Source organism: Apteryx mantelli, unplaced genomic scaffold (genome assembly GCF_036417845.1).
Source record: "Apteryx mantelli isolate bAptMan1 unplaced genomic scaffold, bAptMan1.hap1 HAP1_SCAFFOLD_105, whole genome shotgun sequence".
NCBI classification, from domain to species: domain Eukaryota; kingdom Metazoa; phylum Chordata; class Aves; order Apterygiformes; family Apterygidae; genus Apteryx; species Apteryx mantelli.
This window is the reverse complement of record NW_027118463.1, coordinates 25,393-41,777: the sequence shown is the minus strand read 5'-3', so window position 1 is coordinate 41,777 and position 16,385 is coordinate 25,393. Positions and strand designations below refer to the sequence as shown.

The 16,385-nt window shown below is 53.0% G+C and overlaps 1 non-coding gene across 1 annotated transcript; it reads right to left on the bottom strand.

Annotated features, from left to right (window-relative positions):
- Nucleotides 1-12,319: 12,319 nt before the first annotated feature.
- On the bottom strand, nucleotides 12,320-12,391 carry TRNAG-UCC (transfer RNA glycine (anticodon UCC)). The gene has a single exon. It is a non-coding gene; the product is annotated as a tRNA-Gly (tRNA).
- Between the last annotated feature and the right edge of the window lie 3,994 nt (nucleotides 12,392-16,385).

Here is a 16,385-nt window from a genome sequence, read left to right as displayed (position 1 = left end):
GCAGCCCAAGGTGGTTTCCAGCTCACAGACTCCCTTTCCTCATGGGGGCTTCCAGGTCCCCAGCCTCTGCCACGAGGGCGACACGTTGGGACTCAGGTAAACCTGGGGGCTTGCCGAGGCAGCCAGGGATAACTTCTTAGCACACCCCCTGCACGGGCCAAAGAGAGCTGAGGCTGCACCTGGTCCTCATGAACAAGGAAGGCTTGCCCAGCGACAGTGGCAGTTTTGGCTGGCGTGACCATGCAATTGTGAAATTCAAGAGCCTGAGGGGAGAGAGGAAGGCAAGTAAGAGAGTATGGAGCTTGGGCTTCAGGCGAGCAGACGTCAGTGCGTTCAGGGAGCTGGTAGGCGGGATCTCATGGGAAGCAGCTCTGACAGGCCAAGGAGCCGGAGAGAGCTGGCAGGTCTTTAAGGACCACCTCCCCCAAGCAGGAGCACAGTCCATCCCGCTACTCAGGGAAATGAGCAGACATTCCACGTGTCGGGCTTGACTTAACAGGGAACTCCGGAGGGAGCTCCACAGCGGACAGGAAGGGCACGGGAGGTGAAAACAGCGACAGGCGAGAAAGCACAGGTAGAGCCTCATTGCCCAGGCGTACCACAATGGTGGTAGGAAAGGCAAAGCTTGACCTGTGTTGGGACTGGCATTGCGTTTGTGGAGCCCGGAGGGGTGAAGGCATGGTGGGGAGGAGGGGATCAAACTGCTGTCTCCCACCAGCTACAGCGGGTTATGGAAAAGGCAGAGCCAAGCTCTCCTCAGAGCTGCACAGGAAAACAGCAAGGGGCACAGTTGCAAGGTGCAACAAGGGAGATGCCAGCTGTCTCTTGGGAAAAACAAGTCGCGGGGAGCTCGGCGCAGCCCTGGAAGAGGCTGAGCACAGGAGAGTGGCATCTCCCTTCATTGCGGTGTTCAGAAGCTGGCCGGACAAGGCCCTGAGCCTGCCGATGTCGCTGAGAAGTTTGGCCTGGTTGGAACGGGACATTGGCCCAGAGAATCTCCAGAGATCCCTTCCAACCTGAAATAGTTTGGGCTGCGCTGAGTCACACGGGCCCTGGACGAGCAGCTGAAAGGCAATGGCTTTAAAGGCAGGAGCATGAGATTGCATAGTGGCACCAGCTGTTTCAGGAAATGTCCCTCCGGAAAGCGGCAGCTGTGGAGGAGCGAGGCCAAAAGCTCTGGTATCGCTGGCACGCCTGAGGCCAGGACACCATCTCCACTGAAGTCAACGGCAGGCCGACTCACATTTCCTTGGAGTTCGAGGGTTTTCCCCACGCTTCCACATTACGAGGGCTCCCAGGTGCTCCGCGAGGCTGATCCAAAGCCCCTTTGTAATTAAAATGCCTTGAATGGGCCACTCCATCCATGGCCCAGGAAGACCATCTGTGAGCTTTTGGCTCGCTGCTCCGAGCCACTCCTAAAAAGCGGGCCATCCAGGCTTTTGGCCCCCGAGATGAACTTGCCGAGGAGAACAGGTCGATTTGGGTGGGGGTCCCTTTCAGGGAAGGGCGCAGGAATCTCTTTGGTCGCCCTCCCACGCCTCGGTTCTGCACTTCCCAGGCAGAGGCCAGACCCCCGGTCTGACGAAGCATGAAGCCCCCGTCACGTCCTCTAAGGACGTGCCCATGGAGACACTCAGGAGTGACCGCCTGCCCTTTCTCCCTTGGAGGGACCTGCCTTGCTCTCTGCCCTGCTCTTCCTCGTCCTGAACCCGCAGTCATCGCCGGGGCCCTAGGGCAGCAGAAACAGGCTCTGGTGTGGCCTGACTAGCGCCAGCAGTGTCTTCAGCTGCAAATATTGGGAATGTTCCCCAACTTTCCTTGGGGAATGAGCTAAGCCACTGTCCGCTCCCCCTCTTCCTATGGGCTGGATTGCTGTCATGGTGGCTACTCAGCTTTGATACGCGGGCTGCCTCAGCTTGGCACGTGAATGGAAATGTTTAAGGACTTTACCTCTTTCCCTTTTGAAGGGTGTGGTTGTGGGCAGTTGGGAAGACGAGGGTTCTTTCAAGCAGAAGGGGGAGCTCTGTGCTCAGTTGCAGGCGTGCCTGTGCAGAAGAATCTGCGCCTCCAGCGGATCGTCTCTAACCAAATGGCCAAGTGCATCCTCTGCCATCTTGAGCGCAGCAATGTTTGTTTTGGCAATCTGGTGCGACCAGTCTGTCCACTGGTGCTTGAAACAGGCACAAGCCATTTCCATTTCCAGCCTCCTCTAGTTTCTTTGCCAGATGTGGACACGAAGACCTCCTTCAGCAGAAGCAGCCTCCTCCCCCCCACCACCATTCCCTGGAGAGACAGGCAACCACAGCCTCCACCTCCAGTAGAGTTAGTGATGACAGGCTCTGCTCTGGGGATGGATAAGAGGCACATCTGTCACTCACGGGGCCCTGTGTGGTGTCAGCCTCCATTCTGTCAGGGAGCAGAAAGGGCAGGGCTTCCTATGAGGGAGGAGGAGTCAGGAGCTGCAGAGTACTGCAGCACAGGAATGGGCAGGGCCCTTGACAGCTTGGTGCCATCCCATGGCCCACAGACATGGTCCCCAGTTCTTCTTGTGCTGCACCTTTGGTGTGTGTACTCATGGTCATTGCCTGGACATTAGTCATATTTGTTTCAGCTAAGCACAATGTGTGGCTAAACAGCAGATCACACTATTTATTGCAAAGAGGTTGTAAATGTTGAAACAAGACAGAAAATTCAGGGAAGGAAACAGGTCCTGTGGTTAAATTTCAATGACCTGGCTCTTTGCTTTTGCTATTAGATTTCACCCATGTTACTCTTTTGAAGGTAGCAAAAACAAAAAACAAACAAACAAAGGAAAGTACAGACAAGAAAAGGTAAGTCTTCTTTGGGTAAGGTAAAGACTTCTGGCTTGTGGCTTTTTATTGAAAATGGCCATGTGCCAATTGCTGGGATGCGTGAAGCCCAGGGAAAACACCCCTAGGCTGTCCAGGGTTCCAGTCTTAGCTGAAAGTATCCTTCCCCACCTCTTCATCATACCCATACCTCAGCCCCTTCTTCCCTCAAAAACACCCACTCAGCTAGCGACTCCAAAAGGCCTGGATGTGGGGTATCCCTTGAGGATGGGTTGACTCTGGGCTCAGGAGTGTGTCAGGTGTCAGGGAAGGGCTTTGCTGAATATGGACTCTCGGGGCAATATAGGCAGTTCAGTGTTTTCCTCTTTCCTTGTGGGAGCTATCAGCATAGAGGAGAATTTGGACAGTGACGCTGCTGTCAGCTCTGCTGTCCAGGGGAAAAGGATCTGGAGAAGGTGATGAAGTACAATAAGCCTTTTTTTTTTCTTAGGCAAGGTTGTCTCCTTTGCACCACATCTGTATGCACAGCAGGGGCTACCATTACCAATGGCCTTTCCTAGTGGGTGTTTGTACAATGCGTGCTTGCTTCTCCGTGTGAGAGAGGATCCCTCCTATAGGCAGTGTGTGGATGCATGGGCACATGGCTGGGCCACAGACCAGCACAGACCTGCACACTCAGGCATGTACACAGACACAAACAGCAGAGATGACCTCACAGTGTTCCCCTATCTGGCTGGTCAGGATGAAGGTCTGTTCATGGGAAATATATACATATTTGCAATGTGGATCCCACCAGCAGCTGAGCTTAGACACTCTGTCTCCCCAGTAGCTGGTCTTGCATCCTCACTCTTACCAGTTGCTGGCACCTGGAGACTGGAGCCAAGGCACCACTCTTGTTGCTGGTGCACACGCCCACCCACCCACCCACCCACCCACCCCCACACACACACACACACACCCCTCTCCCTGCCCAAACACACACCACCATGAACACCCACAGCCACATGCTGTGGATCCCACAGTAGCTGAGCTTAGACACACAAGTCTCCCTAGCGCTGACCCGTGCATCCTCTTGTCCCCAGTATTCTCCTGCACAGAGACACACAAATACACACACAAACACATCAGCGGTGTCACCGAAATTGTGAGAAAAAATCCTTAACACCAATGTAGCATTAAGAAGCAGGCATTCTCTTTATTACAGCACCGGGTACATGGGGGATAGCTCCACCCAATGTGCACATCGTGTGTCGTATCATCTAAAGTTTATATTGCTCTATCATATGCATATGCATTAAATTTCCAGGAATTATACATATTCATTCTATTTCCTAGAACTAATTACTACATTTACATAATCATTACTCATGCGGTCTGAGTCTCTGGGGGGTCTTCTGTGGGGGTCTCTGGTGGTCCCTAGTGGTGTCAGAAGAGGTGTCACTCAGCGTCTTGCCATGAACTTTGCTCTGCTTTTCCATACATGGTCTCAACTTGGCCTGCTTCCTTGTTTGAGAAAAGCTGTCTTGGTCCTAATCTTGGCTCCAACTGGCTTCTGCTGGTTTATCTGTACTTTCTCAGGATGTATCAGTCCCAGCTTCACCTGTGTCCTTGGGTATGTTTGTCTGAGGCTCCTGTTGAGACTCCTTCTTGTCCGAGCTGGTAACAGTTCCCTCATTCCCCCCCCCCCCCTTTTGAGACTCTTTCTTGTCTGGGCCTTTTGGTAACAGCGGGTCTCTCAGTTGACCTCAAGACCTTATAGTTTCTTCAGCAATTTGCTGGGACCCCCAGGTCCCTCTGGTACCAGCTCCTCCAGGTGCTTTACCCTTAGAGACACACATATACCTGGCACCCAAGTCACTTCATCTGCTCATCAGCTAGTCCTGCTTGATATTCACTTGTGATCACACAGTGAGTGACATGCTTCATGAACTGATTGCTCCCCTGTAATGGGCCTGGGAGGAGCTGTGTCAGGGTATTACTCGGGTCCTCCCACCTGCCCTTGCTCCTTTGGGCTCCTTTGTGTTTGTGAAGAGCCTTTTCTCATGTAACCCAACAGTCTGCAGCAGAAAGGATGCTTCCATGAGACTGAGAGCATTTGCAGAGGGTAGAGGTGGGGGCTAAGATTTGGCAGATCATTTTTAAAGTCTTTTGATACTTTGGAGATGAAAACTGAAACTGAGTTGGGTAGTAGCACTGGTGTCAATGGGAGAGTTCTGCCCTGACTGTGTTCTCCCTTAGGGGGCTGAGAAAGAGGGACATAGGGGAGGCTTGTGCTGGATCTGGAGCAGATGCCAGCTGCCCTTCACATCCAAAAGCTGGCCCATGGAACGCCTGCTTGCTTTCTCTTTTGAGAGCTGGCCTCCCCTACTCCACACACACACACAAGTGCATACTCCCCCTGCTATTGCTTCTCGCCTGATGGCATCTCATATGGTAACAGGAATTAGGTCAGCACAACTGGGAAATAGGGTAACAAATGAAAAGAAGTACCTCCTGTCTTTGGCAGTGAAAATGCTGGCTTTTGCTGCTGCCTTCTAGTATGGTCAGTGCTCTTTAGCCTCTGCCTTGGTGATGAGCACTACACAAAAGCCGTAGGCAAAGTTTGGCCTCTCAGCCTTCTTACTTCAGCTTGCATTTACCACTATGACCAGTGGCTTTCCTCTTTAATCCTGAGAGTTGTTCCTGGGGGCTAAGTCCCCATCGCAACCTACACACCCCAGCCGGCTGCCGAAACAGTCCCTGCAGCCTACCCCTCACAAAATGTCCAGAGGAAAGTCTCTTAGCAATTCAACCTGGAGTTGGAAGGCCAGGGGACTTTTTCAGGCCAGTCCCTCCTCTCCAGTCCAGACACTGCAAGGAGAACTTTGGCCAGCATTGCCAGGGGAGAGCTGTGTGAACTGCGACATGGCATAAGCATGGGCTGCCTCCACCAGCAGAATGGCCACAAAAAGCAATCCTTCCTTCTCTAAGTGGCGGAGGCCAGCATAGCCATCTCCAGCCTCAGGTTCTTTGCTGGTTTGGAGCTGGAACCTGCCTCCCTGAACTTCACGATATTCAGCAGCAGGTTCAGATGTTTCCTGAGGGCATTTTCTGTCAACAAATGCTTCCAGTAAGGTGTCTGTTGGCATGCTAATGTTAAAAATTATGTTGTTGTCTCTGTTTCCTCAACTGAAGGGAGTTAGTTCACTTGGGATGGAAACGGTAGCCCACTGGGACTCCATCAGTCTTTTCCTTTCATGAAAGCACATTTAAATTTGGGTATGCCATAGAAGACAAGGCGTTTGAAGGTAAAATCTGGTTTGGAAAAGAAAGGGAGTTAACCTTTTCTTTTCTTCCCCAGCCTCACAAGTTTATGAAAGCAGAGGGTGCTGCCATGCACAGTCTCACTCAGAAGGGAAGGTCAGTGGCTTCTGTAGCAATTTTAAAACTGAAACTTCCTCATCTCTCTAGTAAGTCTGGTTTCCAGAGGGAGCAAAGACTCTGTTCACTCTCTCAGTGCCTCCCTAGCAGCCTCCTTCTGATAGCACTGAAACTGCTGGGACAATTTCCACCTCCTTTGAGAGAGAGCTGGAGGCCCTACCACAGGCTCATGCAGCATGTGGCCCTGCAGTTGCAGCCCCAAAGTGATTTGGCTTGATCTTGAGGCAAAGAATGGCTGGCCAGCCAGCCATAGTCAGGGGACATTGAAGGGCATTGTGGGGAGGCATGGGGCACACGAGAGGGGAGGGGCCTGGGGGGCAGTACACGCATGGAGGTTGGGATGTGGGCACTGCAAGAGTGTGACTGGAGGCATATGTCCCTTAGCAGTAATTAAAAGCTTTGATGCTGAAAGAACCTGACTAGACAAAAGCAAAGGAACACCCTGGAGAGCTGATGGCTGGGCTGCAGGTGCACAGAGTTCATGAAATTCAGCAGAAATGACAAACTCCAGCCTTGGGTGAGACAGCAAAGCAGATGTCTGTGCTCTTTTAGGAAACTGCTCTAGACCAGTTCCTCAGGTCACCCCATCTACTAGAGCAAAGGTGAGCCTGTTGCCTGTTGGTCTGCAAGGGGGCCTGCCTGTGTTGCCCAGCCCGATGTTTGTGCCTGGCTGCCCAGTTATGACATTACAGTCTCTGATGTAAAGGTCACTGGTGACCACTGGAGGAAACACTCAGCTTCAGCTGTACTCATTCCTCTGGCTTCCCCTGGTTTTCAAGTCAGGTTCCACATTTAGGACTTCAAGGTGTGTTTGGGGAAAACCCTATCTGCCGTGTGACTGAAAGAGACTGCATGAACCAGCCCCTGGTTTGGAAAGAAATCAGAAGAAATGTCTTTGTTACCTGCCAAGGTCAGCCCTTGTGAAGGCAGCTGTAAGTAGTACCAATGGCTGGAAAGAGGAAGCCTCATTCTAGGAAATGTCCCATAGCTCTTTGAGGTTGGAGGGCATTTTCTCATTTGCAGTAGGCTTGGAGGGTCACATTGACTTCACGATGTCCCTGGGACATGTTCCTTGAGACTCCAGCTTGTTGCAGCAACGTTTTCCTGCTTGAGATGTCACAGTCCTTGTGAAAGATACACCTGGCATAAAAATCTGTGTGGCTTCACCTCTTGCCTTTGCTCAGCAGCATCTCTAGGCTGGTCTAGGAGATGGCCTTGAATGGCTGTTTTAAATCTTGACCTCAGTGACATCCCTGCTAAACCCCTGGGTTTTCAAGCCTTTCCATTCTCCTCCTGAAAAACACACTGTGCTTTGCTTCTTCACAGTGAGATATGCCCTTTCACAAATGTTGCGGAACAACCAGAATACAGTTTAGGTTCAGGTCAGAGCAGAAGCAGTTTATTACTATAGCTGTGGGCGGGGGGGGGGAGGGGGCACAGAGCAGCAAAGTGACAGCCTCTGCTGATATGAACTCCACCCTAATGAGTCCCTTACAGAGTTAATATACCTTTGGATTGTATGACTTGTCCTTCACAGGACTACAAGTGTGTGGATAAACAGAGAAAAGGAGTGAATCACTTCAGGAGAGGAGGCTCCAACAAAACAGTACAATTTTTTACAGACAATGCAGTCCTTCGATAGCTGGGAACACAGACTTCAGCAAGGTTATTGCAGATGCTCTTTTGCTGGATAGGCCTGCAAAGGCCTATGAGGCATTAACTGTTTTACTTCCACAGGTGCTAACCATTTTACTTCCACACAAGCCTACTGAATGGAGTGCCCTTTGTAGACTGCAGTCCTTTGGTGAGTGACTTTTCCTGCTGCCCCACTCTCATCCTCTCCCCTTCCACTTCTCTCCCCCATACCACCCCATGGTGGTTTTCCATCTCTGGTTGGGAGGCCGCTTCTGCTTCCAAGGCAGCTAAGCAAGCTAGTCGACTGTCCCTCAACTTTGGTCCACTGGACAGGGGCCACATCTCCACTGGAAAAATGTGTCGGGCTCTCCCCTCAGAGGAGGTGGAAATCCCCAGACCCTAGAGGACTCCAGCTAGGATTCCAAGGACTTACCTGAATGCCAGGTCATAGCAGGTTATGCAGTGCACCAGCCACTTCCTTCCCCCTTTTCTGAAATCATCTGAGTTTACATTCATAGAAATCAGGTCAAAATCTGGCCAGGCATATGGTGCTAGTGAGGTGGCTGGTACAAGTCTAAGTGACAGGCAACATTTTCCGTGTCTGATTATGAACCCTAAGTTTACTTTGAGCGGTGGTGTAATGTGAAAGTACTAACCTCAAACCTCCCTGGCAAGACAATCCAGGGAGGCAGGTCTCAGGACTGGTGACTGGAGGCTGTATGTAGGTTTAGAGACCTAAAGGAGTGGCATCTCTTATGAAGACACTGCAAAGACAGCTCTCACAGGGAGACCTGTGGGTCAGCCTGGGTGCTGGCTGCAGTTCCTGTACTGCAGTGCCCTGGTGCCCAGGACTTGCAAGAGGGTGCTGCCATGCACAGTCTCATTCAGCTTGTGAGCAGTGCTTGGTCGCTGAGGAGGTGTTCCCTTGCTGGTGTGTGATGTGTGTTCTTCTCAGGAAGGTTGTCAGAGACCACAGATGGGTATTTTCCATACTCTGTCTCTCTCACACATGACACGGGCAGTTTCCGAAGCAAAGGTGTGCCAGGTTGCTCTCTCTGGCCACTTCTGCTCCAGCCTCACATACTTATCAGTTAGCTGCACTAAATCTCTCCATGTACCATGTTTCTGGCTTTTCCTCTGGAGAGCAGCCGTTCTGGCAATGTCCTTCAACTTGGTACTGTCGGCACTTGGCTGAGCATGCTGCTTATGCATGCTGCAGAGTGCTGAGTGCTCCAAAGATACTGTGGACACTTGCTTTGGCTTCCTGCCAGATCAGAGATAGTTAGATCCTGTAGTGAGAACACCTGCGGAAGATCTGGTGAGGAGTATGTGATTGACAGAGTATGTGGTGGTAGGCCCAGCATGTGAAACTACACACGGACCAAATTCCCATCAAGGCCAGGCATACATATTCCATTTTGTCAACAATGTCTAACTGCTTCCTGGACAGTAGTTTCTCAAGGTTAGCACAGCTGAGATAAGGAAATACTTCTAGTAGATTTAAGGGACCCTCAGGATACAAGAAGACGAGTCCCTGGGTGTCTGACCCATGCGTCCGACCTGTACCTCCAGCAGCTTCCCATTGGCAACCCCCTCTGTGCAGTTCCCAGGGCTCCCTGTGCAGCTTGGAGTGTAAGTCCTTTCTTAAATCTATTCTCTTTAACCCCTTCATGAACTTTGAGTGTCTCTGTCTGCTGGTATCCGACCCTCTCTTGCCCACCTTGCGGTCACAGCTCCATTTTCTGAGCTCTTCATGGATAACTCCTGTGGTAGCAGCCAGCAGCCTGGGTAGCTCAGCCTTGCTATGAGCAGGGTATCAGCGCTGATATTGTCATGAGAGACCAGAGAGGTTTGGAAATCATGAGATTTGTTTGTAACCCTTTGGAAGACATCTCAAAGGGCAAATACCTGTGTGTGTGCATTTTTCTCTTCTAGCTGGCACTCTACCATGATGGGGGCACTGGTAAGCCTTGAGGCAGATGTGGTGATGGGATTTGTGTGGTGACCCCTGGCCAAGGTGCCTTGTGAAGTGGCAGCTGATCAACCTCACCACCACCACCCAGGAGACCTGCAGGGCAAGAAAGGACCAGCTCCTCTTAGGAACTCAGAGCTGCCCTTGTGCAGACCTTCTTCTCCAAAGATGAGAGGCACCACTCTGCTCCTGGGGAGCTGTGGGAAGGGACCCCACAGGTCCTGAGTGAAGATTTCTATCCCTGAAGGGCCAGGCAGTCTGGACTCTTTGTGGATCTTCCTGAGGAACTTCCCAGCCCCAGGGTCCTCTGGCATTCCTGACCTGTGGGACACCTAATTCCACCTCCCACAGATACAAGTGCACAGGAAAAAGCTTCAGATTGTCTTGGCCCCAGCCCTGCCAGGGCACAGCACACTACCCTCTCCAGGCATTTAGTTCACTAAGTGTGAGGATTTACCATGCCTATCTCCAAATGGGCCAGTCCAGGAGGCCCCTTTGCAGTAGAAAGTGGAAAAGGGGGAAGGAGATCTACGTGGATGAGCAAGGAGCTCCTGGCAAAACTCAACCAGAAGAAGGAAATATACAGAAAGTGGAAAGGGGGACAGGCCACTTGGGAGGACTTATAGGAATGTTGTCAGAGTATGCAGGGATGCGACGAGGAAGGCTGAGGCCCGTTTGGAATTAAATCTGGCAAGAGATGTCAAGGACAACAAGAAGGGCTTCTTCAAATACCTCAGTAGCAAGAGGAAGACTAGGGAAAATGTGGGCCCTTTGCTGAATGGGGTGGGTGCCCTGGTGACGAAGGATGCAGAGAAGGCAGAGTTACTGAATGCCTTCTTTGCTTCAGTCTTTACTGCTCAGGCCAGCCCTCAGGAACCCCAGACCCTGGAGGCAAGAGAGAAAGTCTGGAGAAAGGAAGGCTTTCCCTTGGTCGAGGAGGATCGGGTTAGAGATCATTTAAGCAAACCTGACACCCACAGATCCATGGGCCCCGATGGGATGCACCCACGAGTGCTGAGGAAGCTGGCGGATGTTATTGCTAGGCCACTCTCCATCATCTTTGAAAGGTCGTGGAGAACAGGAGAGGTGCCTGAAGGCTGGAAGAAAGCCAATGTCACCCCAGTCTTCAAAAAGGGCAAGAAGGAGGACCCAGGAAACTACAGGCCAGCCAGCCTCACCTCCATCCCCGGAAAGGTGATGGAGCAGCTCATCCTGGAGGCCATCTCCAAGCATGAGGAGGAAAAGAAGGTGATCGGGAGTGTTCAGCATGGCTTCGCCAAGGGGAAATCAAGCTTAACCAATCTGATAGCCTTCTGTGATGGGATGACTAGCTGGGTAGATGAGGGGAGAGCAGTGGATGTTGTCTACCTTGACTTCAGCAAGGCTTTTGACGCTGTCTCCCATAACGTCCTCATAGGCAAGCTCAGGAAGCGTGGGAGACATGAGCAGCCCGTGAGGTGGACTGGGAACAAGCTGAATGGCCGAGCTCAGAGGGTTGTGCTCAGCGGTGCAAAGTCTATTTGGAGGCCTGTAGGTGTAGGTAGTGGTGTTCCCCAGGGGTCAGTACTGCGTCCAGTATTTGTTCAACTTGTCTGTCAGTGACCTGGATGTCAGTGACCAAGAGTGCACCCTCAGCAAGTTTGCTGGGGATACAAAACCGGGAGGAGCTCCTGGAGCGAGTCCAGCGGAGGGCTCTCGGAAGGCTGAGGGGGCATCTTATCAATGCGTATAAATATCTGAAGGGAGGGGCAATGGGCACAAACTGAAACACAGGAAGTTCCATCCGAAGCTAAGGAAAAAAGTTTTTTCCTGTGAGGGTGACAGAGCACTGGAACAGGTTGCCCAGAGAGGTTGTGGCGTCTCCTTCCTCGGAGGTAGTTAAAAGCTGTCTGGAATGAGTCCTGGGCACGTGCTCGAGGTGATTGTGCTTGATCAGGGGGATTGGACTAGATGCTCTCCAGAGGTCCCTTCCAGCCTCAACCATGCTGTGATTCTGTGAACCATGGATCCCAAGGATGAAGAGTCCGAGAGTGGGTTTGTGCATGCAGGACCCCCCAGCAGGGCTGGGGTCTTTGCACTGTTGGAGTCCAGAGCAGGCAGAGATATTTGGGGTGGGAGGTGTCAAGGGTTGCCAGAGGTTGCGCGCAGGGATGTGTGTGTGTGCTGGGAAGAGCAGGGCTGAGGCATGGTGTCTGAGAGCATTTCTTTCACAGTGAGGAGCACAGCTGCCTGCCAAGCAGGCTGGTCTGTGCTTGCTTTCCCCAAGGCAGGGGTTGCTGAAGCCGGGCCTGTCTCTCCTCTCCTGGGCTCTGTGGGGTGCCCCATCCTGCCCGTGCATGCTGCGAGGCAGCAGCAAGGGGAGTGGCTTCTGCATGGAACATGAACTTGTTGGTGAAAGCTGGGCTGCTTTTTAGTGGAAACTTCATATAGAAGAGATGGAAGTGCCTCTGCAGGCGCCTGGAAGAAGAAAAGCACGCGTGCGTGCGTTGGCCGGGAATCGAACCCGGGTCAACTGCTTGGAAGGCAGCTATGCTCACCACTATACCACCAACGCAGGCCACCCAACCCTTCCTCCTGCTCCCCCCAGTTCTCAGGCTGGCTCTGCTTCTACCTTCCGGCCCCTGCACACACACTCTCCCCTCTTGCAGTCTCTCCAGGCTCTTCCTCACCCTCTCAAAACCCTCAACACCAGGGGAGCCGTGGGTTCCTTGCGATCTTTCTCCTTCAGCTCCTGCTCTTGGGTTCTCTGCTTTCTCTTTCTCCTTCAGGACCTGACACATGTGCGCTCTGCCATCACCGGATGCCTCCACACAGCTCCCTTCCCTTCCTCCCCTCCAGCCATGGAGATACCAGAGGGAGAGTCAAACCATCCTCTGGTGTCAGCATATCCCAGATGCCACCCTGACGAGCAGGTGCTGGGAGCTGCAGCCAAAACTCTGGGGTTATGCCTCTCAGGGCCTCTCAAACCCTGCATGCGGGCGCTTCTCCTTCACAGTGCAGGTCCCAGCCTCAGTGCTTAGAGCCCCCAGCCCTTGGAGGAAAGTAGGGAGAAATGGCTCCTCACCCTGGGGAGGCAGCTGGAGCTCCAGGACTTCCCCAGCTTCGCTTCCTCCTCAGGGCTGGACCTCAGGCAGTGCCTCCTATCTAGTCCGCCTAGATCACTGGAGTTCTTGGGAACGCCCTTTCTCCTTTCCAACCCCCTTTCTCCCTTCCCACACATACAGGCTTGCTTTCCCAAGAGAGAGATGAACACCTACAGGGAGGGATGAATTTCCCTGGGAGGCATGTTTTCCAACAGAGCCACAGGCTGAGATATGCACATGTCTGTGATGAGAAGGGAGGCCCGTATGCGGAAAAAATCTGCAAGTTATTGCAGCAGCAGCAGAAGGGATGGAGGAGGGGAGGGGAGGGGAGGGGAGGGGAGGGGAGGGGAGGGGAGGGGAGGGGAGGGGAGGGGAGGGGAGAGGAGAGGAGAGGAGAGGAGAGGAGAGGAGAGGAGAGGAGAGGAGGGGAGGGGAGGGGAGGGGAGGGGGAGGGGAGGGGAGGAGAGGGGAGGCCCTTTTCCAAATACCACTTACTCTTATTTTCCCCTCTGCTGCATCTTCCTCCCCTTTCAGACTCCCAGGACAGTCCCGAACACTCAGAGAGGGTCAGATAGGCCCTGAGGGAACCAGTGGGCACAGAGATGAGGCCAAGAGGCTCCATGGTTGCAGCATGACATGCTCAGCTCTGCTGGAGGTGCTGGTGGATTCCCATCTTCCCGGGGACTGTTTGCGTAGAGGCAAGACCCTGATCTCAGGCACTGCCTTCGTGCTCTGCTCCACCCCGGGTTGGAGTCGTGGAGTGGGTCAAGGTGCCTCCTCCGCCTTCCCTCCTATCCCACCCCAGCCCTGGTGTGGGCGTCACAGTGTGCCAGACTCCTTCTGCAGAGTGACAGCCAAAGGAAAACCCTCTGTGGGGATACCCCCCCTCCCACGGGCACTATTTCCAGTGCAGGCCAGGTGGAGGGGCACACTGGGGAACAAAGATAGCCAGTGCCAGGCCTGGAGTTGTCCCTGGAGTATCACTTCAGCCTCTGTCCTCTTGCCCCGTGGGGCTTCTCTCAATACAGCCCAAACCACCCCTGCATTTTGGGACAGGCAGTGGGATCAGGGACATTTCCATTTCCTCAGATGTTCAAGAACTAGGATGCTGGCACAGATCCCCAGAGCGGCTGGGCAGGCCTCTGTGCCATCCCAAAGGAGGACACATTTGGCTATGAACTGAAAGGTGGATGGCTAGAGCACACTGAGGGGTGTCATCCTTTTGGGACTGCAATCGAGAGGAAGACCTTGCCGGACTGTCCACATCCTGACCAGCAGCCTGCCCTGATGCCTAGGGTGAGGAAAGGCCAAGAACTGATTGGCTGCAGTGTAATACGAGGAGAAGGTGCTGGAATCCAAGACAAGGAGGAGGATGGGATGTGACACCAGTGATTAGGCTCAGAAGAGTGTTCTTTCCAAGAAGATTCCTCCAAGCACCCTGGCTCTCCTGTGGCCTGGGCAGGGGCCCTCTGGGGCCAGCCTTTGCCCTCTGCAGAGTCCCTGGCTCATGTGGTCTGTGGAGGACCTCAGTGGGGTTCATGAGGAACCAGCAGTCCATCAAATGCTGGATTCCATGGCGTTGGCATGAAATGCATCCCTCTGGGGCTGAGTGAGCCTTCTGGAATGGTCCAGCTGGCTGAGAGGGGTTCCTGCACCCACCTACGGGGCCGTGGCATGCGGCAGGGGGAGCAGCACATCGGGGTCTCCCCATGCAGCGTGACTCTCCAGGAGCTCTTTCGCCTGTTGTGGCACAGGAACCCCCTCTATTCCCCTGCTGGGACAAGGGAGAGCCTTTGGAGCAGGAAAGCGTGAGGAAATGGGATGCCCAGCCCAGCAGGGACCACACCATGCAGGAAGCCCCCTTTAAGTCAGCTGGGGGACAGGCTCACCTGCGCTTCCCAGCCATCAGAGCAGCTGCTCCCTAACCCCTGTGGGAGGGAAATGTTTGTACAAAGAGTTTGTAAAAGTTGAAACAAGTGAGAGAATTCAGGGAAGCAAACAAGGCCTGTGGTTAAGCTACACCCAGCTCGCTCTTTGCTTTTGCTCTTAGACTTTACCTATGTCGCTACGCTGCAGCTAGTGCTAGCAAAACAAAACAAAACAAAACCCAAACAAACAGTAAAGACAGAGAAAGGTGAATCTTCCTTGGGTAACAGGGAGCCTCTTCCCTATGGCCTTCTTCCAGCAACGACAACACGCATTTGACAGCCAGCCAGAGGCTCTGGGAAAACACCCATGCCAGCTGCACTGGTGTGCGCAAGTCCATAGAGCGATGGACGGCTACATGCTTTTTAGGAAAGACAGGGCCAGGAAAGCGGGGTGGTGGAGTTGCTCTTTATGTGAGAGAGCAACTGGAACGTATCGAGCTCTGCCTAGGGGTGGATGAAGAGCGAGTGGAGAGCTTATGGGTAAGGATTAAAGGGCAGGCTAGCACGGGTGACACTGTTGTGGGTGTTTACTACAGGCCAGCTGATCAGGAAGAGGAAGTCAATGAGGCCTTCTACAGACAACTGGAAGTAGCCTCACGACCACAGGCCCTGGTTCTCATGGGGGACTTCAACCACCCTGATATCTGCTGGAAAGACAACACAGCTAGGCTCAAACAGTCCAGGAGGTTCCTGCAGAGCATTGGTGACAACTTCTTGACACGGGTGGTGGAGGAGCCAACGAGGAGAGGTGTGCTGCTGGACCTCGTACTAACAAACAAAGAAGGACTGGTTGAAGATGTGAAGGTTGGGGGCAGCCTTGGCTGCAGTGACCGTGAGACGGTGGAGTTGAGGATCCTGCGAGGAGGAGGCAGGGCAATAAGTAGGATCGCAACCCTGGACTTGAGGAGAGCAAACTTTGGCCTCTTCAGGGACCTACTTGGAGGAATCCCATGGGATAGGGCCCCAGAAGGAAGGGGCGTTCAAGAGAGCTGGTTAGTATTCAAACATCACTTCCTCCAAGCTCAAGATCGGTGCATCCCTGTGAGTAGGAAGTCAAGCAAAGGAGGTAGGAGAGCTGCATGGATGAGCAAGGAGCTCCTGGCAAAACTCAACCAGAAGAAGGAAATATACAGAAAGTGGAAAGGGGGACAGGCCACTTGGGAGGACTTATAGGAATGTTGTCAGAGTATGCAGGGATGCGACGAGGAAGGCTGAGGCCCGTTTGGAATTAAATCTGGCAAGAGATGTCAAGGACAACAAGAAGGGCTTCTTCAAATACCTCAGTAGCAAGAGGAAGACTAGGGAAAATGTGGGCCCTTTGCTGAATGGGGTGGGTGCCCTGGTGACGAAGGATGCAGAGAAGGCAGAGTTACTGAATGCCTTCTTTGCTTCAGTCTTTACTGCTCAGGCCAGCCCTCAGGAACCCCAGACCCTGGAGGCAAGAGAGAAAGTCTGGAGAAAGGAAGGCTTTCCCTTGGTCGAGGAGGATCGGGTTAGAGATCATTTAAGCAAACCTGACACCCACAGATCCATGGGC